A 24,290-nucleotide genomic window follows, 5' to 3' on the forward strand; every position below is an offset into this window, starting at 1 on the left:
TAACTTAGCTTTTTTATTTTTTGTACTTTAGTTAGTTTATTTAATTGTATTTAATTGTAGTTATTTGTAGCTAATTTATTTAATTAATTTAATGATAGTGTAGTGTTAGGTTTAATTGTAACAGGTTAGGATTTATTTTACAGGTAATTTTGTATTTCTTTTAGCTAGGTAGTTATTAAATAGTTAATAACTATTTAATAACTATTCTAACTAGCTAAAATAAATACAAAGTTACCTGTGAAATAAATATAAATCCTAAAATAGCTACAATGTAATTATTAATTACATTGTAGCTATCTTAGGGTTTATTTTACAGGTAAGTATTTAGTTTTAAATAGGAATAATTTATTTAAGTATAGTGTAGTGTTAGGTGTAATTGTAACTTAGGTTAGTTTTTATTTTACAGGTAAATTTGTCTTTATTTTAACTAGGTAGCTATTAAATAGTTAATAACTATTTAATAGCTATTATACCTAGTTAAAATAAATTGAAAGTTGCCTGTAAAATAAAAATAAATCCTAAGATAGCTACAATATAATTATTATTTATATTGTAGCTATATTAGGGTTTATTTTAAAGGTAAGTATTTAGTTTTAATTAGGATTAATTTAGTTAATAAGAGTTATAATATTTAGATGTATTTAATTAATATTTAAGTTAGGGGGTGTTAGGGTTAGGTATAGACTTAGGTTTAGGGGTTAATAATTTTATTATAGTGGCGGCGGTGTAGGGGGGCAGGATAGGGGTTAATACATATTTTATAGGTTGCGACGGTATGGGGGGCAGGATAGGGGTTAATAAATTATTATAGGTGGCAACGGTGTAGGGGGCAGATTAGGGGTTAATAAGTTTAATATAGGTGGCGGAAGCGGCGGTTTAGGGGTTAAACAATTTATTTAGTTGCGGCGGGGTCCGGGATCGGCAGGATAGGGGTTAATAAATGTATTATAGGTGGCGGCGGTATAGGGGAGGCAGGATAGGGGTTACTAGGTATAATGTAGGTGGCGGTGGGCTCCAGGAGCGGCGGTTTAGGGGTTAATACATTTATTATAGTTGTGGCGGGGTCTAGGAGCGGCGGTTTAGGGGTTAATAACTTTATTTAGTTGCGGGGGGGCTCCGGGGGTGCTGGTATAGGGGGTAGAACAGTGTAGTTTAGTGTGGGTGCTTAGTGACAGGCTAGCAATAAAGCTGGGAAAAATCCGAAGAGCAGAGAGATCGGATTAGTGATAACTATCACAGTCCACTGCTCATCGCACCGTACTTGGTGCGCGGCTTTTTGACAGCTTTATTGATAACTTTGGCGAGATTATTCAGGTCCGTGGCGGTGATGGTAGGTGAGCTTAGGCGGGCGTATTGGGGCCGGCGATGGCAGGTAAGCAGACACGTTGATATCTAGAAGCCACCACTGTATCATCATACCAGTCCTCAAGAATATTTTGGTTCTTGAATGTTTGGAACCACATAATGCTATTCCTGTAAATACACCTCAAAGGCAATATAAACTCTACATCAGGAATAGAATCAACCGGTCTCTTGTTGTTTTTAAGTATTTTTCACACTGGGCCCCTAATTTTAATTGCACTTTAATAAAAGTTGTTTTTTATTTGGTCGTGTTTTTCTTCACACAATAGTCCAGGCTAAGAGTGCTATTAGTGCAGCCTGTCCAGAGGGCTCTTCCCTCACTAGAGTGTTATGTTTAATTGCTGCACAGCACCACTCCCCTTTCTTTAATATATATTAGAGGTTATGACCTAACAGCCTCCTCACTATTTTGAATATTAGGAGAGACAGCCGTTGTGGTGCCACTGTACATTAGTGTGTTTAATTAATATTAAAGAAAAGTCTTAAACTGAAGGACCATTCTTGGACCAATCAGAGGACAGCAAAAGGACATTTGTCCGACCGCATCATCAATCACGCATGCAGGTGAATTTGAACTGAACAGCGGAGATGAATTTGAACTGAACAGCAGAGAATTAGAAGTGAAAACGCTGTGAGTTGGGGAGTGGAAGCGCTTTGAAAGGCTGCATACTCCTTTTTCCTTCTAAGGAGTGACTGTGATCTTGCTGCTGGTGAGGTAACTTTAAACCGGTCTGTATATCCCAGCTACTAGCCATTCAGCAAAGCTATTTTGAAAAGGTATTGGGATAGTCACATAGTGACAATTTGGGACTAAGCTTCTAAGTTTTTGGCACAGATTATCGTATTGTCTAAAAAAGACTTACCAAGGCGAAATTACATTGTATTGTCTAAAAAGACTTATAAAACACAAAGGTCTAAAAAGCCCTCTTTTTTTAAAAAAGGTGGTAGATGTTGAACTTTCTAATAAGGTAGTCCTTTTAAAAGTGTTGCTAGCAAATTTAAAGGGAGACGTCCCTGATTATAAACATATTGTGTTTTTTCTGAATATACGATTGTTTCAGCATTTGAACACATTAATGAGAATTGTGCTGAAATAACTGATATAGTTACATTGGGCGCCATGTACTAAGCTTCGAAGTGACCGTCCGTCTGTATTTCCGCGTCAAAATTCGCTCACGATCTGCTTCTCGTATGTATCAATCTGCGATCTGCTCGAAAAAACACTATTTTTCATCAGCGATCGTAATTTTACTCAACTCATCGTTCCGAAGCCTTTTTCCACTTACTACATGTTCGATCGCACGTAAATTCGCTGTAATCGGAAATTATGAATGTTACAACTAATCCGCCCGCTCCAACTTTCACTGTAACTTCGCGTGATTTGCTTCGCGACCATTTAGGTAGCGAATACAATAGAAAACTATAGGGGGTATCAACCTGACGCCAGGTAGAAGTACTTTAGTGAAAGGACTAGACTACTATTGTAGCATTATTGGTTTTTGGATCAGTGAATGAAGATGGAGACAGTTTTACACATGTTTCTTTTCCGATTAATTCAATTACGAGGAAGAAGGGCTATACAGGCACCGGTTAACAACTTGCAGAGAAGGAGAGGTAGAAGAATTAGAGTCCCTAGAGTTTTCCTTCCACGTTTGGGTTTGGAAAGCATTTCTGATCAAGAGATTATCCAGAGATTCCGTTTGGATGTGCAATTTATGAAATGCTAATTAATAGTTAAATGTACTCCCATTATAACATTTTCTAACTATGATTTGTATCTTGCTTTAATATACACAAATGAAAAGGTCTCTAAAAACATCTTTCTCAAATGTTTCCAATAGAGAATACAATAAAAAAGAAATTACAATTAACTACTATTATCTACTTTGCTTCATTCGTTAGTTCTCCTTTGTTGAAGAAATAACAGCTAGCGTGTATTTCTAATATCAATATATGTTATTCAACAAAGAATATATAGAAAATAAAGCAATTTAGATAATGAAAAAACTAAATTAAAGGTGGGTTAAAATTGCATGCCCTTTCAAAATCAAACATTTGGGTTTCATTTTACTGTGCCATGTAGGCCTTATTTTTTTAAAATACATTAAGCAATATGAAAAAAAATTGAGCATATTAGATAATTTAAAATGTTTTTCATGCTCCATCATGAATGCTTTCCTTTTTTGTTCACTGGAACTTTAAAAAAATAGATACAGAGAGAAGTTATGTAAATCATAAATCTATTTTAAAGGAACAGTAAAGCAAAAATTGTACAATCAAGATTCCGTTAACAGAATCCAATTTTGTAAAACATGAACGTAAGAGAAATAATTTTGGAGCAGACAAGAAAACAATATAAATATTAATTTATAACTTATAATTACCACGAATATCGCTATCACAGTCATCGGTTATGCCCTCAATGACCTCCGTGCCAAGCCTCTGTAAAACTTTTCTTTCAAAGTCTGTCAAATCTGCGACATAAGGTTGTCCGCCTCCAGTACCTCGGGCATATTGCTTTTCTTTGGCAATTTTGGATTTAGTTTGACGCTTGATATCGTTGAACCTTTTTTTGCAGGACTCGATATCTTTTTTAGTGGGTCCTTGAGCACTCACTGCGTCACTAATTTTCTCCCAAATAATCTTCTTACGAGCGCCTGGGGTTTGCTTGACTCGACTACCATAAATATTGTCATAATATTCGAGTACTAGATCAACAAGTACAACATTCTGTTGATGCGAGAAGTTAGGGTTGCGAGTCTTCTTAGAAGTAGCAGAATCTCCGGAGCAAGCCATCTTGTCAAAGTGAATACCGAAAAGTAAATAAACAATATTCTAAGATTTCTGGGAAAATGCACATTCTTATACATGTCAGCAGCCAGACGTTGCCGCTTGTCTGGCGATTATGACACCTAGATCGTCACGTGGGTAAAGAACTAAACCAATCAGGTCGCAGACTGCTTCTTAACTTTGCTCTTTCGCGCCGAACGAAGCTTCAAAATTATCAATAATCCGATTGTCTTCGACACACAATAGACGCAAAATTTTACGGCTTGGTTTTTAGTACATTCATGTAACGAAGTGCCACCCGCATGGTGCGAATGCCGGCGGGTTATTTCGATACGGTCTGTGCGACAAAATTGACGCCTTAGTACATGGCGCCCATTGTTACTATTGCACTGCTGCTATCATATTGCTGTTGATATAGTGTTGATTTTTTTTAAATTTGATTTTTATAAAAATATATGAAACTATTTTCACCTCTAGAGATCTATTTGGGATCTATTTGAGATCAATTTGAAAACTATTTGGGATTTATTTGAGATTATTGTGAGAATTATTTGAATTGTCAGCTGTAAAGTGCCCTTTTCATTTTCTAAACTTGTGCATGCTGCAAACCCTTGCCTGCATGTAACTTTGCCCCTGACTTACCTACTACTAACACTGCATCCAACCCTGTAACTGCTAAACTGTGCTGTTATTCCTGGGTCTCCATCTGGTGCATAATAAGATGTGTTACCTGGGTCAGGAGTGATATTTTCCATTTGGCTAATATTTCTAATACATTTATATGCTGCAGCTGGTATAACATGTCATTGGGAATATATTAATAGAGAAAACATACAATGCTGTGTCCTTTTAAGTCCATTTTTTATATTATTCAGTATGCACAAGTTTTCAAAAGCATTACAATTTCTGTTTTAATTGCATATTTTGTTATCCTAATGATTTGCTTGCTCCACCCACAGTTTAATTTGTATTCCCAAATGTATTATAACTTTCAAATAAATAACCGCTTTGTAAATCATAACAGTTAATTGCCCAAAGATAAAATATAGCTAAATATGACATTTTAAAATAACTTCCAAAATGTCTTCCTGGTTTACAACAGATTTTAGTATACATCACAATTTAGATTAAGGGGCCGAATGATTGATGCCCCTGTTTCCGCGCGAGCCTTTAGGCTCGCAGGAAATGGTTGTTATGAAGCAGCCGCTGCTCCATAACTTGTCCGCTGCCTCTGAGACTGCGGTCTTCAATCCACCCGATCCTATCTGATCGGACTGATTGACACCCCTGCTAGCGGCCAATTTGCTGCAAATCTGCAGGGGGCGGCATTGCACAAGCAGTTCACAAGAACTGCTTGTGCAATGATAAATGCCGACAGCGTATGCTGTCAGCATTTATTGATGTGCGGCGGACATGATACGCTACATCATATCATGTCCATCCGCACTTTAGTAAATCGGCCCCTTAGAATGAAAATCTTTCTTCCAGAAAGGGAAATAGTCGGGGGGGGGTTTTCCCCCATCAAAATCCTTCATTAAAGTTTAAGGGTTTTTTGCTGATATATCTGTGTAGATTCTGTGTTTTATTTCTCAATTAATGAACAAACAAAAAAATGTAATTTATATTTGTTTATATATTTGAATGTCTGCATAAAAATGGATGCTCAGTTCTCTAATGCAAGCATTACTTTGTCTCATTTATCTACTGCAGAACAGAATACAAAATACAAACCAAATCTTTCAGTTAGAAATAATATTCTCTCCTTCTCAGTTGTTAAATCCATGTGTTATGTCCACTTAATTTATAAATATATTTCCCATAACTTAATGTTTGTTTATTGTGGAATTATAGGTAAGACAGCAAAAAAATAAATAATATGAATTATGGAGGAGGGAATAGTTTGCCAAAGGAGCTGAGCCAGCCTTGCTCAGTCATAACTAACTGTTCGTCCAAACAACTGTCATTCCAACCATGACTAATTGTGCCGTACTTAGCAAGTGATAAAAGGGGATTGTTATTTAGTCAGATTCAACTGCTTACCTACCCTGGTTTCATTCTTAAAGATACATTACATTTGAATTTCAATTTGCATTAAAATGTTTATTAAAAACAATTTCTCATATACTCTCATTAGTTATTTTGCCCACCTAATTTAATGCTTACTAAATTGTGCTTTTTTCAGAGACTTGATAACCTCATGTTTGAAATTTACTAGTAAATACCTTGTGATTACACCAGTTTACTGCACTCTTCCAATAGATTCATATAGCAGTCTGAACTATATTAGAACAGATTTAGACATTTTTTTGCTGCAGTCGTTTTTAATGGTCAGACTCCACCCACCAGTTTTCTTATTTGGAGAAGCAAATCTGGAATTGACAGTGTTAATAACAGGGCTTTGCACTGTCTAAGTGTTGACAAAATATGACTTTTTGGCAAAAAAGGTAAGATAATGAACTGTAAATTAGGGACTGATAAGTGGCAAGGTTAGACTTGTGAAGACTGCCATTTGCTTTTTAGATTTTCAGGACTGGAAATTCCACACGTTTTAGACTTAAATGACAGAAAAATAAATAATGAAAGTATCATAGACTGAAAAGTTATTTTACTATGCATAATTAAACATTTTATAATACAGTCTACTGTCCATTTAAATATAGAAAAAATGCCTGATTTCTGACTTGCCCAATACAAACATTTACTAGACTAGGACTACTTGACTCCTGGAAATTTCTACCCTGAATATATACAGGTATGCCTTTACATTTTTTTTACTTTATTAGCAATCACCAATGAATAAGTCATGTGCATCACTCTACAGTTTAATCAACAACGTTTTCTGTAAAGTTATTTGTAATTAACGTCCATCAAGGTACTTCATAAGCCACATACATGTAATTTACAAATAAGAAGATACAGGGCATAATAGCAGCACAGTTTATAGGTCAGATGACATCTGCAGAAGATCTGATGCTTAAAGCAACAGTAATATAGTACTTTTCTTTTTAAGTGTAACAATTCTAAATATATAATTTCTAATAACTTTCTATAAATACATAAAGCTCACTTACAATGTGTGATACAGCACAAATGGTTATAGTCTCAAAGCTCCTCTGTACACTGCAGATAGACGACTTCCTTCTTGTTTACAGAAGCAGATGCAGTAGCTGGTGCATAGCTCACAGTCAGTCAGGTCAAACCTCACAGCGTGACTTGCTTTTGAGATGTACTAATATGCTATATTTGTAAGCTGATAACATGATCTGTAGAAGCCTAAGTGCCAGGGCCCTGTGTATGATAAAATATCTATAGCGTATGAATCAACATGAGTTAAAGGGTTGCAGCCTTAGTGGGACAGCATCTATCTTTCATTGTTGAGGAACTGATAAATGCTATTAAAATAAATAACCTTGGGGCAGTTCAAAGCTGTATATTTTATAAGAACAAGGAAAACCAGGTATCTTTGCAAAACAGCAGCCATATTGTTGCAGGCATGATAAATATTTTAAACAGTATCAGCAATCTCTCCATTCTACATTAAAACTTCTATAATGTCAGATAAAAAAGGCTTGTTTCTGTATAGTAATGCGTAATGATATGTGTTTTACAGCAGTGTTTTTTTGTTCATTTGGTTCCAGAAAACAGCTGGCTACCATTTTCTAGTAGTATATCCATCTTTTGTGGTGCAGTTTATTTGTACAAGGGTGGTAAATGTGCCACTAAAAAGCCTATAACAGCAAATTCTAATTATGTTTGCCTGATAGTTTGTGCTTTAGCAATTTAATTAAAGGGACATTAAAGTATATATTTTCTTTACTTGGTGCATGTATAAATCATTACACACACTTGTTTCTCCTTTTGTGCTGTGGTCCCTTGTTTGCCCACCTACCAGAAGTTCCCAAAGCACACATTCTTTGTTTTTATTTTTTCCTGGGGTTTAAAAACTATGGGCAAAACTCTTAGTTCTGATTTTTCATGGGGGCCACAAAACCTAATGTAGAGGGTCTCCAGTAGTGATGTCCCGAACTGTTCGCCCGTGAACGGTTCACAGCGAACATAGCTTGTTCGCGTTAGCGGCTGCGGGCGAACACATGCGATGTTCGATCCGCCCCCTATGTGTCATCATTGAGGAAACTTTGACCCTGTATGTCACAGCCGTCTGACACATTAGAGCCAATCAACATCAGACACTCCCTCACAGACCCTCCCAGCTACTCGGAAGCCGCCATTTTAGACTCATAACGACCTTGCTTTCTTAGTGAGAGGACGTGTTGTGTTTGTGCTGCTGACATAATAGGAAAATACATAGCTAGGCTAGTTTATTTAGTGTCCACTGCAGTCCAGAAGGACTCCACTCATCTCTGCTGCAAGGACAGCATATGCTGTGAGTACTGCCACCACTGATATCTGCCTAACAACATTAGTTTAAATTTAACCAACCAAAAATGTTAATTATTTTGCTAGTGTAATTTTTTTTCATTTTCTATCAGGCCTGTGTCACACAGCATATACTCTGGTTCATTGCTCTGTGCCAGCCACCAGTGTTAATATCCGTTTATAACATTATTTTAAATTTAAAAAAAAAAAAAAAAAAAAAATTGCTAGTGTAATCTAATTACATTTTCTATCAGGCCTGTGTCTGTCAGGCTCACACAGCATTAATATACTTCATTTTTTTCAGTCTTTTGGTTAATTGCTCTGTGCCAGGCAGCTACCACTCATATCTATTTATATTTAAAAACAAAAAAGTTTAAATTTTTTTGATAGTGTAATCTAATATCATTTTCTATCAGGCCTGTGTGTTTTGCTGACATACAGAGCCTACTGTGTTTACTTGCTGCCCTCCCTAGTCTATGAGCCACGACTCATATGTGTTTAACCTTTTTTTAATTTCCCCCTCAAAAAAAAAATGTAAATCATTTTTCTAGTGTAATCTAATAGTATTTTCTATCAGGCGTGTGTGTATCTGACTTACAGAGCCTACTGTTTTTAATAGCTGCCCTTCCAAGGCTATCAGTCACGACTCATATGTATGTGCTTAACCTTTTTCTTTAAATTCCCAAAAAAATTCTTTAAATCATTATGCTAGTGTAATCTAATTTTATTTTCTATCAGGCCTGTGTCTAACTGTCTATCTGACTTACACAGCATACTGTTGTTAATTGCTGCCCTATGTAGCAGCCAGCCAGTGCGACCACTCATATGTGCATTGAAGTTCTTAACATTATTTTAATATTAAAATATAAAATTTTAAATTATTTTGCTAGTGTAATCTAACTTAATTTTCTATCAGGCCTGTGTTTTCGTCACTTACACAGCATACTGTGTTAAATTGCTGCCCTACCTACCAGCCACGACTCATATCTGTCAGCCTGTGTGCCAGGCCCAACTAGCCAATTAGTGCCACCAATCATAGTTGTTGTAACAGTATAGAAAACATTGTGAATCATCACATTTTGACTGTGAATCTGCAGTCTAGTAGTGCCATTGAATTGCAGTTCCCTCCTGCCTGCCAGCCTGTGTGTCAGGCCCAACTAGCCAATTAGTGCCACCAATCCTAGTTGTTGTAACAGTATTGTTAATCTTTAAAATTCCAAATAGTTCGCTTGTGATTCATCAGTTTGCTCGTGCCATTGAATTGCACTTTCCTCCTTCCTGCCAGTGTGTTTTCCAGGCCCAACTAGCCAATTAGTGGCACCAATCATAATTCTTGTAACAGTATATAAAAAATTTAAAATCATAATTTTTTGGACTGCAAATATTCAGTCTCCTAGTGCCATTGGATTGCATTTTCCTCCTGCCTGGCAGCCTGTGTGCCAGGTCCAAACTAGCCACTTAGTGCCACCAATCCTAGTTGTTGTAACAGTATTGTTAATCTTTAAAATTCAAAATTGTTCGCTTGTGATTCATCAGTTTGCTTGTGCCATTGAATTGCACTTTCCTCCTGCCTGCCAGCGTGTTTTCCAGGCCCAACTAGCCAATTAGTGGCACCAATCATAATTCTTGTAACAGTATATAAAAAAATTTAAATCATAATTTTTTGGACTGCAAATCTTCAGTTTCCTAGTGCCATTGAATTGAAGTTTCCTCCTGCCTGCCAGCCTGTGTGCCAGGCCCAAACTAGCCAATTAGTGCCACCAATCATAGTTGTTGTAACAGTATTGTTAATCTTAAAAATTCCAAATTGTTAGCTTGTGATTCATCAGTTTGCTCGTGCCATTTAATTGCACTTTCCTCCTGCCTGCCAGCGTGTTTTCCAGGCCCAACTAGCCAATTAGTGGCACCAATCATAATTCTTGTACCAGTATATAAAAAATGTAAAAACATAATTTTTTGGACTGCAAATATTCAGTCTCCTAGTGCCATTGAATTGCCTTTTCCTCCTGCCTGCCAGCCTGTGTGCCAGGCCCAAACTAGCCAATTAGTGCCACCAATCCTAGTTGTTGTAACAGTATTGTTAATCTTTAAAATTCCAAATTGATCGCTTGTGATTCATCAGTTTGCTTGTGCCATTGAATTGCACTTTCCTCCTGCCTGCCAGCATGTTTTCCAGGCCCAACTAGCCAATTAGTGGCACCAATCATAATTCTTGTAACAGTATAAAAAAAAAATCATAATTTTTTGGACTGCAAATCTTCAGTCTCCTAGTGCCATTGAATTGCAGTTTCCTCCTGCCTGCCAGCCTGTGTGCCAGGCCCAAACTAGCCAATTAGTGCCACCAATCATAGTTGTTGTAACAGTATTGTTAATCTTAAAAATTCCAAATTGTTAGCTTGTGATTCATCAGTTTGCTCGTGCCATTGAATTGCACTTTCCTCCTGCCTGCCAGCGTGTTTTCAAGGCCCAACTAGCCAATTAGTGGCACCAATCATAATTCTTGTACCAGTATATAAAAAATTTTAAAACATTATTTTTTGGACTGCAAATATTCAGTCTCCTAGTGCCATTGAATTGCCTTTTCCTCCTGCCTGCCAGCCTTTGTGCCAGGCCCAAACTAGCCAATTAGTGCCACCAATCCTAGTTGTTGTAACAGTATTGTTAATCTTTAAAATTCCAAATTGATCGCTTGTGATTCATCAGTTTGCTTGTGCCATTGAATTGCACTTTTCTCCTGCCTGCCAGCCTGTTTTCCAGGCCCAACTAGCCAATTAGTGGCACCAATCATAATTCTTGTAACAGTATATAAAAAATTAAAAATCATAATTTTTTGGACTGCAAATATTCAGTCTCCTAGTGCCATTGAATTGCAGTTTCCTCCTGCCTGCCAGCCTGTGTACCAGGCACAAACTAGCCAATTAGTGCCACCAATCCTAGTTGTTGTAAAAGTATTGTTAATCTTTAAAATTCCAAATTGATCGCTTGTGATTCATCAGTTTGCTCGTGCCATTGAATTGCACTTTTCTCCTGCCTGCCAGCATGTTTTCCAGGCCCAACTAGCCAATTAGTGGCACCAATCATAATTCTTGTAACAGTATATAAAAAATGTAAATCATAATTTTTTGGACTGCAAATATTCAGTCTCCTAGTGCCATTGAATTGCAGTTTCCTCCTGCCTGCCAGCCTGTGTGCCCGGCCCAACTAGCCAATTAGTGCCACCAATCATATTTCTTCTAAAAGTATATAAACAATTTTAAATCATAATTTTGTTGACTGGAAATATTCAGTCTCCTAGTGCCATTGAATTGCACTTTCCTCCTTCCTGCCTGCCTGTGTGCCAGGCCGTCTTGCCAACTATTTACACCAATCATAATTGTTGTCACAGTATTGTTACTAATTAAAATTAAAAAAATTTTGATTGTTGTTCTTAATCCTCAGCTTGCTCGTGCCATTGAATTGCACTTTCCTCCTGCCAGCCAGCCTGTGTGCCAGGCCCAACTAGCCAATTAGTGCCAGCAATCATATATATTTTAACAGTATTGCAAAAATTGTCAATCATCACTGTTTTGACTGTCAATTTGCAGTCTACTAGTGTCCTTGAATTGCATTTTCATCCTGCCTGCCAGCCTGTGTGCCAGGCCGACTTGCCAACTATTTACACCAATCATATTTGTTGTGACAGTATTGTTAATAATAAAAATTAAATATTTTTTGATTGTTATTCTGAATCCTCAGTTTGCTCGTGCCATTGAATTGCACTTTCCTCCTGCCTGCCAGCCTGTGTGCCAGGCCAACTTTCAAAATATTTACACCAATCATATTTGTTGTCACAGTATTCTTAATAATTAAAATTTAAAATTTTTGGTAATTGTTGTTCTGAATCCTCAGTTTGCTCGTGCCATTGAATTGCACTTTCCTCCTGTCTGCCAGCCTGTGTGCCAGGCCCACCTAGCCAATTATTCCCAGCAATCATATTTATTTTAACAGTATTGCAAAAATTGTCAATCATCACTGTTTTGACTGTCAGTATTCAGTCTCCTAGTGTCCTTTAATTGCATTTACCTCCTGCCTGCCAGCCTGTGTGCCAGGTCGACTTGCCAACTAGTTACACCAATCTTATTTGTTGTCAAAGTATTGTTAATAATTAAAATTAAAAATTTTTGGATTGTTATTCGTAATCCTCAGTTTGCTAGTGCCATTGAATTGCACTTTCCTCCTGCCTGCCAGCCTGTGTGCCAGGCCGACTTGCCAACTATTTACACCAATCATATTTGTTGTCACAGTATTGTTAATAATAAAAATTAAAAAAAATTTGATTGTTGTTCTGAATCCTCAGTTTGCTCGTGCCATTGAATTGCACTTTCCTCCTGCCTGCCAGCCTGTGTGCCAGGCCGTCTTGCCAACTATTTACACCAATCATAATTGTTGTCACAGTACTGTTACTAATTAAAATTAAAAAATTTTTGATTGTTTTTCTGAATCCTCAGTTTGCTCGTGCCATTGAATTGCACTTTCCTCCTGTCTGCCAGCATGTGTGCCAGGCCCAACTATCCAATTAGTACCAGCAATCATATTTCTTTTAACAGTATTGCAAAAATTGTCAATCATCACTGTTTTGACTGTCAATCTGCAGTCTACTAGTCCCTTGAATTGCATTTTCCTCCTGCCTGCCTGCCTGCCTGCCTGTGTGCCAGGCCCAACTAGCCAATTAGTGCCACCAATCACATTCCTTGTAACAGGATTGAAATTTTTGTTAATCATAACTGTTTTGACTGTGATTCTTCAGTCTCCTAGTGCCATTGAATTGCAGTTTCCTTTCTCCCAGCGTGTGTGCCAGACAGGCCCATTTGCCAACTATTGCCAACAATCATATTTGTTGTCACAGTACTTTTAATATTTTAAAAAATTAACAATTTGTGATTTTTAAAACATCTGTCTTTTTTGTTGTTGTCAGTCTCACAGCGTATACTGTGCCCACTTGCACAGTGCCACCACTCATATAATTGGTGTAATAGTATTGTTAGTGTCCATTTTAAAAAAAATTACAGGTAAAGGCAGGCCACCCCGCAGTTTCCGTGGAAATATGCATATTGTTCAGACGCCGGGTGCCAGGGGGACGCAAAAAGTTCTGAGGAGGACCTAGTTGAATGGCTAACACAGGACACCTAATCTTCTTCAGCTTCCGCTGCTAGTCCTCCTAACCTTGACGCACCATCTACGTCCAGCTGTGCTTTGGGCAGGTCTCAAGTGACCAGTGCCACTCGCCCGCCTGTTGCCACCACCAACACTAGCACCACAGCCGCTTCACTTGATCTGTCACAGGAGTTATTGACACATCAGTTGGAAGAAATAAGTGATGCGCAACCATCATTGATAGAGGATGTAGATAATAGTGATCAGTCTCAGTCAGGCAGCATTACCGACATGGAAGTACGGTGTGTTGATGATGATGTTGTACCCGCTGTTGCTTCCTTTCTTCATGTGTCAGATACAAGTGAAGCGGTTGATGATGATGTGTCAGTGAATGTCACGTGGGTGCCTGCTAGAAGAGAAGAAGAAGAGGGGGAAAGTTCAGATGGGGAGACAGAGAGGAGGAGGAGACGATTTGGAAGCATAGGTAGGTCGTCTCAAGGAGCTAGTGGCACAGTCAGACAGCATGCATCGGCACCCGGGGTCAGCCAGACAGCACGCCGATGCCCATCAACGCATGCTTTTGCCACCACCAGAATGCCGTCATCGCAGAGCTCATCAGTGTGGCATTTTTTTGTGTGTCTGCCTCTGACAACAGCGATGCCATTTGCAACCTGTGCCAAAAGAAACTGAGTCGTGGGAAGTCCAACACCCACCTAGGTACAACTGCTTTGCGAAGGCACATGGTATCCCATCACAAAGGCCGATGGGAAGAACACATGAGTAGAAGCAGCACACAAAGTGAAAGCCGCCCTTCTCCTCCTGCTCCAGCATCTTCAGCCACGTCAACCAGTGCTGTCCTCCTTGCCCCCTCTCAACCATCCTCCACTGAGTTTCTCTTACGTAGCAGTTCCTGCCCACAGTCAGCTGTCTGTCAAGGACATGTTTGAGCGTAAGAAGCCAATTTCTCAAAGTCACCCCCTTGCCCGCCATCTCACAGCTGGCTTGTCTGAACTCTTAGCCCGCCAGCTTTTACCATACAACCTGGTGGAGTCTGATGCTTTCAATGAATTTGTATCTATGACACCGCAGTGGAAGGTACCTGGCAGAAATTTCTTTTCACAAAAGGCAATCCCAAACCTGTACTCTGTTGTGAGAAAGGAAGATATGGCATGTCTAGCACACAGCATTGGGGCAAGGGTCCATATGACCACGGATAGCTGGTCTGCAAAGCATGGTCAGGGCAGGTATATCACCTACACTGCGCATTGTGTAAACCTGCTGACGTCTGACAAGCATGGAATGCGTGGCTCTGCAGAAGAGTTGGTGACACCGCCACGACTTGCAGGCAGGCCTGCTGCTACCTCCTCTACTCCTCCTACTCCATCCTCTTCCATAACCTCTTCCTCGGCTGAGTCCTCTTCAACTTCTGCATCTTGCTCCACATCTATGGCACCCCCCCAGCTCCCCAGGTACTATGCTACATCCCGGGTATGGCAGTGTCACGCCGTCTTGGGGTTGACTTGCCTGAAAGCGGAGAGTCACACCGCACCAGCACTCCTGACCGCCCTGAACGCACAGGTGGATCAGTGGCTGACTCCGCACCAACTGGAGATTGGCAAGGTTGTTTCTGACAATGGAAGTAATTTGGTGGCGGCATTGAAATTGGGCAAGTTGACACATGTGCCGTGCATGGCACATGTGTGTAATCTAATTGTACAACAATTTGTCCATAAGTACCCAGGCTTACAGGATGTCCTGAAGCAGGCCAGGAAGGTGTGTGGCCATTTCAGGCATTCCTACACGGCAATGGCGCACTTGTCCGATATCCAGCGTCGAAACAACCTGCCAGTGAGGCGATTGATTTGCGACAGCCCGACACAGTGGAATTCAACACTTCTAATGTTTGACCGCCTGCTCCAAGAAGAAAAAGCTGTTAATGAGTATTTGTATGACCGGGGTGCTAGGACAGCCTCTGGGGAGCTGGGGATATTTTTGACAAATTACTGGACGCTCATGCGCAATGCCTGTAGGCTCATGCGTCCTTTTGAGGAGGTGAAAAACCTTGTCAGTCGCACCGAAGGCACCATCAGCGACATCATACCATTTGTTTTCTTCCTGGAGCGTGCCCTACGAAGAGTGCTGGATCAGGCAGTAGATGAGCGTGACGAGGAAGAGTTGTGGTGTCCATCACCCCCACAAACAGCCTTATCAGCATCGCTTGCTGGACCTGCGGCAATGCAGGAAGAGGATTGTGAGGAAGAGGAGTCAGAGGAGGAATGTGGCTTTGAGGAGGAGGAGGAAGACAGAGCACAACAGGCATCCCAGGGTGCTCGTTGTTGTCACCTCTCTGTTACCCGTGGTGTTGTACGTGGCTGGGGGGAAGAAGATACCCTCAGTGAGATCAGTGAGGACAAGGAACGGGACATGATTAGCTCGGCATCCAACCTTGTTCAAATGGGTTCTTTCATGCTGTCGTGCCTGTTGAGGGACCCTCGTATAAAAAAGCTGAAGGAGAACGACCTGTACTGGGTGTCCACGCTCCTCGACCCCCGGTATAAGCATAAAGTGCCTGAAATGTTACCAAATTCCCGCAAGTCGGAAAGGATGGAGCATTTTAAGAATAAATTAAAAACTATGCTTTACACAGCGTATAAGGGTGATGTCACAGCACCACAGGAATGTAACAGGGGAAGAGATGAAATTAATCCTCCTCCTCCCACGACCACGGCAGCAAGGACAGGACGCTTTCCCGACGTCTTGTTGATGGAGGACATGCGTACCTTTTTAACTCCCATGCATCCCCAGAGCCTTTTGGGATCCAGCCTCAGAGAAAGACTCAACCGACAGGTAGCAGACTACCTAGCTTTAACTGCGGATCTCGACACTCTCAGGAGCGATGGACCCCTTGACTACTGGGTGTGCAGGCTGGACTTGTGGCCTGAGTTTTAGGGCACTTTATAAATGTTTTACAAACATCAATTTTTCTGTCCGCTGCTACAGCAGTTGCTTCAACAATACCCAAATTTTTCAGTCATTTGTACATTCCTAATTTTTCTGGCCTCTGCTGCTGCTCTGTGGGTACAAAACTCAAATAAAAAAATAAGGCACATAACAGTGATTAAACTGTTACGAATAGTACAACTTAACACACCACTCATATCTGGTGGACCATTAAATTGCACGCGCAGTGCCCCAAATTTGAAGGAGGAGGACCGACCAAGCATCTTTATCCATCTCTTGGTTGCTCTAAATTATCTCCGTGTTCCATCTATGCCATACCTGTACTCTATTGTGCAAAAGGGTGGCATATGTGGTGTTTCATGCTGTTGTGCCTGTTGCGGGTCGTGGTCCATGGTATAAAAAGGCTGAAGGAGAACGACCTGTAATGGGTGCCCCAGCAAATTTTTAGAAAAATGTTCCCTGTTCCTCTCAATTATCTCCGGGTTTCTAAAATGGATGCCATACCTGTACTTGCTTGTGCAAAAGGATGGCATATGTGGTGTTTCCTGCAGTTGTTTCCGTTGAGGGTGCTGGACCCTCTTATAAAAATGCTGAAGGAGAACGACCTGGAGTGGGTGTCCAAGCATGGTTTTTTGGGCAATTTCACATTTCCAAACAATTATCTCTGGGTTTCTAAAATCAATGCCGTAGCAGTACTCTATTGTTCAAAAGGATGCCATATGTCCTCTTTACTGCTGTTTTTTCATATACGGGTCCTGGACTCTCTTATAAAAAGGCTGAAGAAGAAAGATAGTGTCCTGAGTGTCCAATCATTTTTTTGGATCAATTTCCCGGTTGCAACAAATTATCTCCGGGTTTCTAAAATCAATGCTTTACCTGTACTCTATTGTTCAAAAGGATGCCATATGTCCTCTTTCCTGCTGGTGTTTCTGTTGAGGGTCCTGGACCCTGTTATAAAAAGGCTGAAGGAGAAAGAAGTGTACTGTGTGTCCATCCAATCCTTTTTTTTATTCAAATTCCAGGTTGCAAAAAATTATCTCCAGGTTTCTAAAAATCAATGCTTTACCTGTACTCTATTGTTCAAAAGGATGCCATATGTCCTCTTTCCTGCTGGTGTTTTGTTTGAGGGTCCTGGACCCTCTTATAAAAAGGCCTAAGGAGAAAGAAGTGTACTGGGTGTCCAATCAATGTTTTTTTCTATTTCCCATTTGCCCAAAATTATCTCTGTGTTTGTAAAATCAATGATGTACCTGTACTCTATTGTTCAAAAGGATGCCATATGTCCTTTTTCCTGCTGGTGTTTTTGTTGAGGGTCTGGGACACTCTTCTAAAAAGGCCGAAGGAGAACGACATGTACTGTACTGGGTGTCCAATCATGTTTTTGTTGTCAATTTCACGGTTCAAAATAAATATCTCTGTGTAACTAAAATCAATGCCATACCTGTAGTCTATTGTTCAAAAGGTTGGCATATGTGGTGTTTCATTTTGTTGTGGCTGTTGAGGGTCGTGGCCGTGGGACAGCGTATAAAACGGCTGAAGGAGAACAACCTGTACTGCCTTGCTGCTCCTTTTAGGCAGGCCAGCTCTTTGCATACATGCCCACAGACTCTGTAACGCATGCCTCTTTTAGGGAGAGGTGCAGCCATAATGCAGGGTCAGAACATCTGCCTGCAACTGTTATACTCGATTTTGCAAAAGGAAATAAGCTTACCATGGTTCCCTGCACGCACGTATTGTTGTTATATTTTGGTGAGGGTAATCATTATGGCCATGTAGACCACCCCGAGAGGCATGGAAGTAAGGGATGAGATGAAAGTGCTAAGAATAGTACAACTTGAAACAACAGAGTTAGCCATGGGTGTTTGTGCAAGACCGCTTGGCTTTTTTTTTGTTTTGGGTGCGGCTAATCATACAGGCCATATAGAGCTGCCACCATTCGGTGTTGTATCAGGTATTAAACTTATAAGAACAGAACTACCAAAATACAGCCAATGAAGGGCCTTATGAAGACTGAGCCAAGGTTGGATTGTAGTATTTGGTTAGGCTAATCATGATGGCCATGTAGACCACCACCGAGAGTCCTGGAAGTAACAGGGATGAGATGAAAGTGCTAAGAATAGTACTACTTGAAACAACCGAGTTAGCCATGGGTGTTAATCCAAGACCGCTTGGCTTTTTTTTTGGTTTGGGTGCGGCTAATCATGCAGGCCATATAGAGCTGCCACCATTCGGTGTTGTATCAGGTATTAAACTTATAAGAACAGAATTACCAAAATACAGCCAATGAAGGGCTTTATGAAGAATGAGCCAAGGTTGGATTGTACTATTTGGTTAGGCTAATCATGATGGCCATGTAGACCACCACCGAGAGTCCTGGAAGTAACAGGGATGAGATGAAAGTGCTAAGAATAGTACTACTTGAAACAACCGAGTTAGCCATGGGTGTTAATCCAAGACCGCTTGGCTTTTTTTTTTGTTTGGGTGCGGCTAATCATGCAGGCCATATAGAGCTGCCACCATTCGGTGTTGTATCAGGTATTAAACTTATAAGAACAGAACTACCAAAATACAGCCAATGAAGGGCCTTATGAAGAATGCGCCAAAGTTGGATTGTAGTATTTGGTTAGGCTAATCATGATGGCCATGTAGACCACCACCGAGAGTCCTGGAAGTAACAGGGATGATATGAAAGTGCTAAGAATAATACTACTTGAAACAACCGAGTTAGCCATGGGTGTTAATCCAAGACCGCTTGGCTTTTTTTTGGTTTGGGTGCGCTAATCATGCAGGCCATATAGAGCTGCCAACATTCGGTGTTGTATCAGTTATTAAAATAATAAGAACAGAACTACCAAAATACAGCCAATGAAGGGCCTTATGAAGACTGAGCCAAGGTTGGATTTGAGTATTTGGTTAGGCTAATCATGATGGCCATGTAGACCACCACCGAGAGTCCTGGAAGTAACAGGGATGAGATGAAATTGCTAACAATAGTACTAATTGAAACAACCGAGTTAGCCATGGGTGTTAATCCAAGACCGCTTGGCTTTTTTTTTTTTGGGTGCGGCTAATCATGCAGGCCATATAGAGCTGCCAACATTCGGTGTTGTATCAGGTATTAAACTAATAAGAACAGTACTACTAAAATACAGCCAATGAAGGGCCTATGAAGACTGAGCCAAGGTTGGATTGTAGTATTTGGTTAGGCTAATCATGATGGCCATGTAGACCACCCCCAAGAGGCCTGAAAGTAACAGGGATGAAAGTGCTAAGAATAGTACTAATTGAAACAACCGAGTTAGCCATGGGTGTTAGTCTAAGACCGCTTGGCTTTTTTTTGGGTTTGGGTGCGGCTAATCATGAAGCCCAGATAGACCTGCCACCATTCGGTGTTGTAACAGGTATTAAACTGCTAAGAACAGTACTACTTAACACAACCTAGTTACCATGGGTGCCAGAGCATATGTTTTGTTATTATATTTTGTAAGGGTAATCATGCAGGCCATATAGACCTCCCCCAATAGGGTGAGTAACAGGTATTGAAATGCTAAGAACAGTACTACTTAACACAAAGTGACCATGGGTCCCAGAGCATATGTCTTATTATTATATTTTGTTCAGTTAATCATGCAGGCCATATAGACCTCCCCCGATAGGGTGAGTAACAGGTATTAAAATGCTCAGAACAGTACTACTTAACACAACCTTACCATGGGTCCCAGACCCAGAGCATATGTCTTATTATTATATTTTGTTAGGGTAATCATGCAGGCCATATAGACCTCCCCCGATAGGGTGAGTAACAGGTATTAAAATGCTAAGAACAGTACTACTCAACACAACCTAGTTACCATGGGTCCCAGACCGCATGTTTTGTTATTATATTTTGTAAGGCTAATCATGCAGCCCATATAGACCTCCACCGAAAGGGTGAGTATGAGTAACAGCTATTAAAATGCTAAGGACATTACTACTTAACACAACATAGTTACCATAGGTCCAAGACCCAGAGCAGATGTCTTATTATTATATTTTGTATGGGTAATCATCCAGGCCGTATAGACCTCCACAAATAGGGGGAGTTACAGAGATTAAAGTGCTAAGAATGGTACTACTTAAAACACAACCTAGTTAACATGGGTCCCAGAATGCATGTCATATTATTATATTTTTTCAGGGTAATCAGGCAGGCCATATAGACCTCCCCCGATAGGGGGGGTAACAGGGATTAAAGTGCTAAGAAAAGTACTAATTAACACAAGCTAGTTACCATGGGTCCAACACCGTGTGTCTTGTTGTTATACTTTGTCAGGGTAATCATGCAGGCCATATAGACCTCCCTTGATAGGGGGAGTTCTAAGAATAGTACTACTTAAACACAACCTAGTTACCATGGGTCCCAAACCAGATGTTTTCTTATTATACTTTGTCAGGCTAATCATGCAGGCCATATAGAGCTCCAACAAAAGGGGGGTAAGAGGGATTCAAGTGATAAGAAAAGTTTTACTTAATACAACAAAATTACCATGGGTCACAGACCGCGTGTCTTGTTGTTATACTTTGTCAGGGTAATCAATCATAACCGCCATATAGACCTCCACCATTAGGGGGAGTTACAGGGCTGAAAGTGCTAAGAATAGTACTACTTAACACAACCTAGTTACCATGGGTCCAAGACCGCATGTTTAATTATTATACTTTATAAGGGTAATTATATATCTAAAAAATCTATCTATTTCTCTTCTATCAATTCTATCTAACTATCAATCTATTTATATCTATCTATCTATCCTATCTATCGATCTATCTTCTGTCCGGACTGTTTTGAGAGAGCCACTTGTGTTTCTGACAAATTTGAGGACAGAACAATCATCTTCTTCCATCTCCCGGTTCCAAAAATGAAGGCCATATAGACCTCCCCCGATAGGGGGAGTAACAGGTTGTAGTAAAATGTTAAGAATAGTACTACTTAACACACCACGGGTCACAGACCGCATGTCTTATTGTTATACTCTGTCAGGGAAATTATATATATTTCAAATCGATTTATTTATATATCAAATCGATCGAACTATCAAACGTATCGATCAAATGTAGATTGCATCTATTGATCGATGTAATTCGTATCTATAAAATGTATATTACATATTTCGGTTGATGTCATTCGTATCTATAAAATGTATATTGCATCTTTGATTCGATAACATTCGTATCTATCAAATGTATATTGCATCTATTGATCGATGTAATTCATATCTATCAAATGTGTATTGCATGTATGTATTGATCTATGTACAGTATATCTATCAAATGTATATTGCATCTATTGATCGATGTAATTCATATCTATCAAATGTGTATTGCATGTATGTATTGATCTATGTACAGTATATCGATCATATGTATATTGCATCGATTGAGCTATGTAATCTATGTATCTATCTATCAAATCTCGTGGTTCTGCAAGTGGACTGTTTGCGGTTGATTGCGGTGTGTTACACTTGGAGTTTGCTCTGTCACTGTGATGCGGCCGTAACCCTTACACTACCTGATAGATACGACATCATAACTGATATTTTAAAGCATGTTATTGCAAACAATTTGGGAATGTTAGGTGATTTAGGACCTTTATGGGTTAAAAGCAGACTCTGCATAAACTATGTAATTTTCCATGGGAGTTTTGCCAGGGATCCCGCTCCAGCATGTGACAGTCCAGGTGTTAGTCCCCTTGAAACAACTTTTCCATCACTATTGTGGCCAGAAAGAGTCCTTGTAGGTTTTAAAGTTCGTCTGCCTATTGAAGTCAATGGCGGTTCGCGGGTTCGCGAACAATACCAGAAGTTTGAGTCCGCCGTTAGCGAACCAAAAATTTTAAGTTCGCGACATCACTAGTCTCCAGTTGACCATGCCATCTATACACCATTTGGGTACAGACATACACTTTCTCTTAATTACAAAATCTAAATAATCAGCTTTGTCTTAACCTTTTTCATGAAGAAAAAAAATCCAATTTTAAATAGTGCATTTTGATATTTTTTTCTGCATGATTCAGATAGAGAATACAAATTTAAACAATATTACAATTTATTCTATTATTTATTTTGCTTCATTGTTTTTAGATACCCTTAGTTGAAGAAAAAGCAATCCACATGAGTGAGCCAATCACACAAGGCTTCTATGTGCAGGAACCAATCAGCAGATACAGAGCCTATCTAGATATGCTTTTAAGCAAAGAATATCAAGAGAATAAAACAAATGATATAATAGAAAAAAAGCTTTGAAAAAGCTTGCTTGCTAGCTTTTATTAGAAGCATTTTTGCTAATGCATGTATATTACAGAATTGCTTTTGTTAAATACCGAAATGCACCCATGAGGTTTCCAATTTTGGCTGGAATATCCCTTTAAGAAAGAGAAATGTGAAATGGAGCAGAAAGAAAAATAGAAACATTGAGTGAGAAGAATGAGGGAGCAGAGCTCATTTTAAGAAGATGTTCTGACTGCAAATTAAAGGGAAACTGTACTGTCAATTTTTTGTAAAGGAGGAAGGGAGAGACATTTTGGAGTATGGAGAAAATATGGAAAAAGGAATTTGAGAGAATTAGTTTTAAGAAATTTGAGTGAGATGGATGAGGAATGTGAGAGAAAGGGTGATGAGAAATGCAATAAGTAATGTGAACAATGGGAGTAAGAAATATGAGAGATGACTAATGTGGAATGCTGAAAAAAGGGGTTTGTGGAAGAATGAGATATAAGGAATATGATAGATGATATTAGAAGAGGATAAAGATAAATGAATATAAACAAGGTGAGAAGAATGCAAGAAAAATTACCAAGAAATTTTAGAGGAAGAATTAAAAAGAATAATTGTAAAGGAAGAATGAGAAATGAGAGATGAATGCATGAGAAAAAGAAAGTCTGGGAATATAAGAGAGGAGATGGATGAGAGAAAAAAATATGAAGAATATTTAAAGGGACATTCCAGTCAAAATGTAAATGCACATAGATGAATTACATGTTTGAATAGAAACATATTTACAATATACAGTACATGTATTGGCAAAAATGTTTGTGATAAAACATATCACTGCTTTAGTGTTAACATTGTTCTCTGCACATGCATGTGAAGCATAGCTAGATATTGTCACTGCACCCACATTTTAAATAATGCAGCTGCTCAGATCATCAGTGGGGCTTGTATCATGTCAGCAATTAACAAATTGAGCCATTGCCAGATGGTACAAGCACCTTATGCTCTCTGAACAAGTGCTGTGTTTAAAATGCAGGTACATGGTGTTATACATATTTTATTTATCGGTATACAATGCTTTGTAAAGGGATTTAGACCCTTGTGCAATTCTAGCATTTTACTGAAAAAACTGTCTAAACGGCTATCTTTTGCCCTGTGTGATACCGTATCTGAAAACATAAAATATTGTTTAAGATGACTGGGGAAAAATATTTTGATGGAAAAATAAAATATATGCAGTTTGCAAAAATATTCATCCCATCTGCTCTGTAAGCTCCATGTTTACACAGCTGAAAAGAAATACCTAAAAGAAATACACTTAACTTACAATTGAACTCTACCTGTGAGACATTAAAGTGAGAAGACATTCTCTATGGTTAGTAGCTGAGAATGGAGTAAATGTGCAACAGTCAACAATTT

General features: G+C 39.3%; 1 protein-coding gene across 1 annotated transcript in view; it reads right to left on the reverse strand.

The window, feature by feature from the left end:
• The window catches only part of LRRC2 (leucine rich repeat containing 2), a 738,808-nt gene extending 731,438 nt beyond the window's left edge, over positions 1-7,370 (reverse strand). Inside the window, exon 1 of the mRNA XM_053702403.1 lies at positions 7,224-7,370. The gene's annotated coding sequence lies outside the window, so the exon portion shown is untranslated. The remainder of the gene's footprint in view (positions 1-7,223) is intronic.
• Between the last annotated feature and the right edge of the window lie 16,920 nt (positions 7,371-24,290).

This window comes from Bombina bombina, chromosome 2 (assembly GCF_027579735.1).
Source record: "Bombina bombina isolate aBomBom1 chromosome 2, aBomBom1.pri, whole genome shotgun sequence".
Lineage (NCBI taxonomy): Eukaryota > Metazoa > Chordata > Amphibia > Anura > Bombinatoridae > Bombina > Bombina bombina.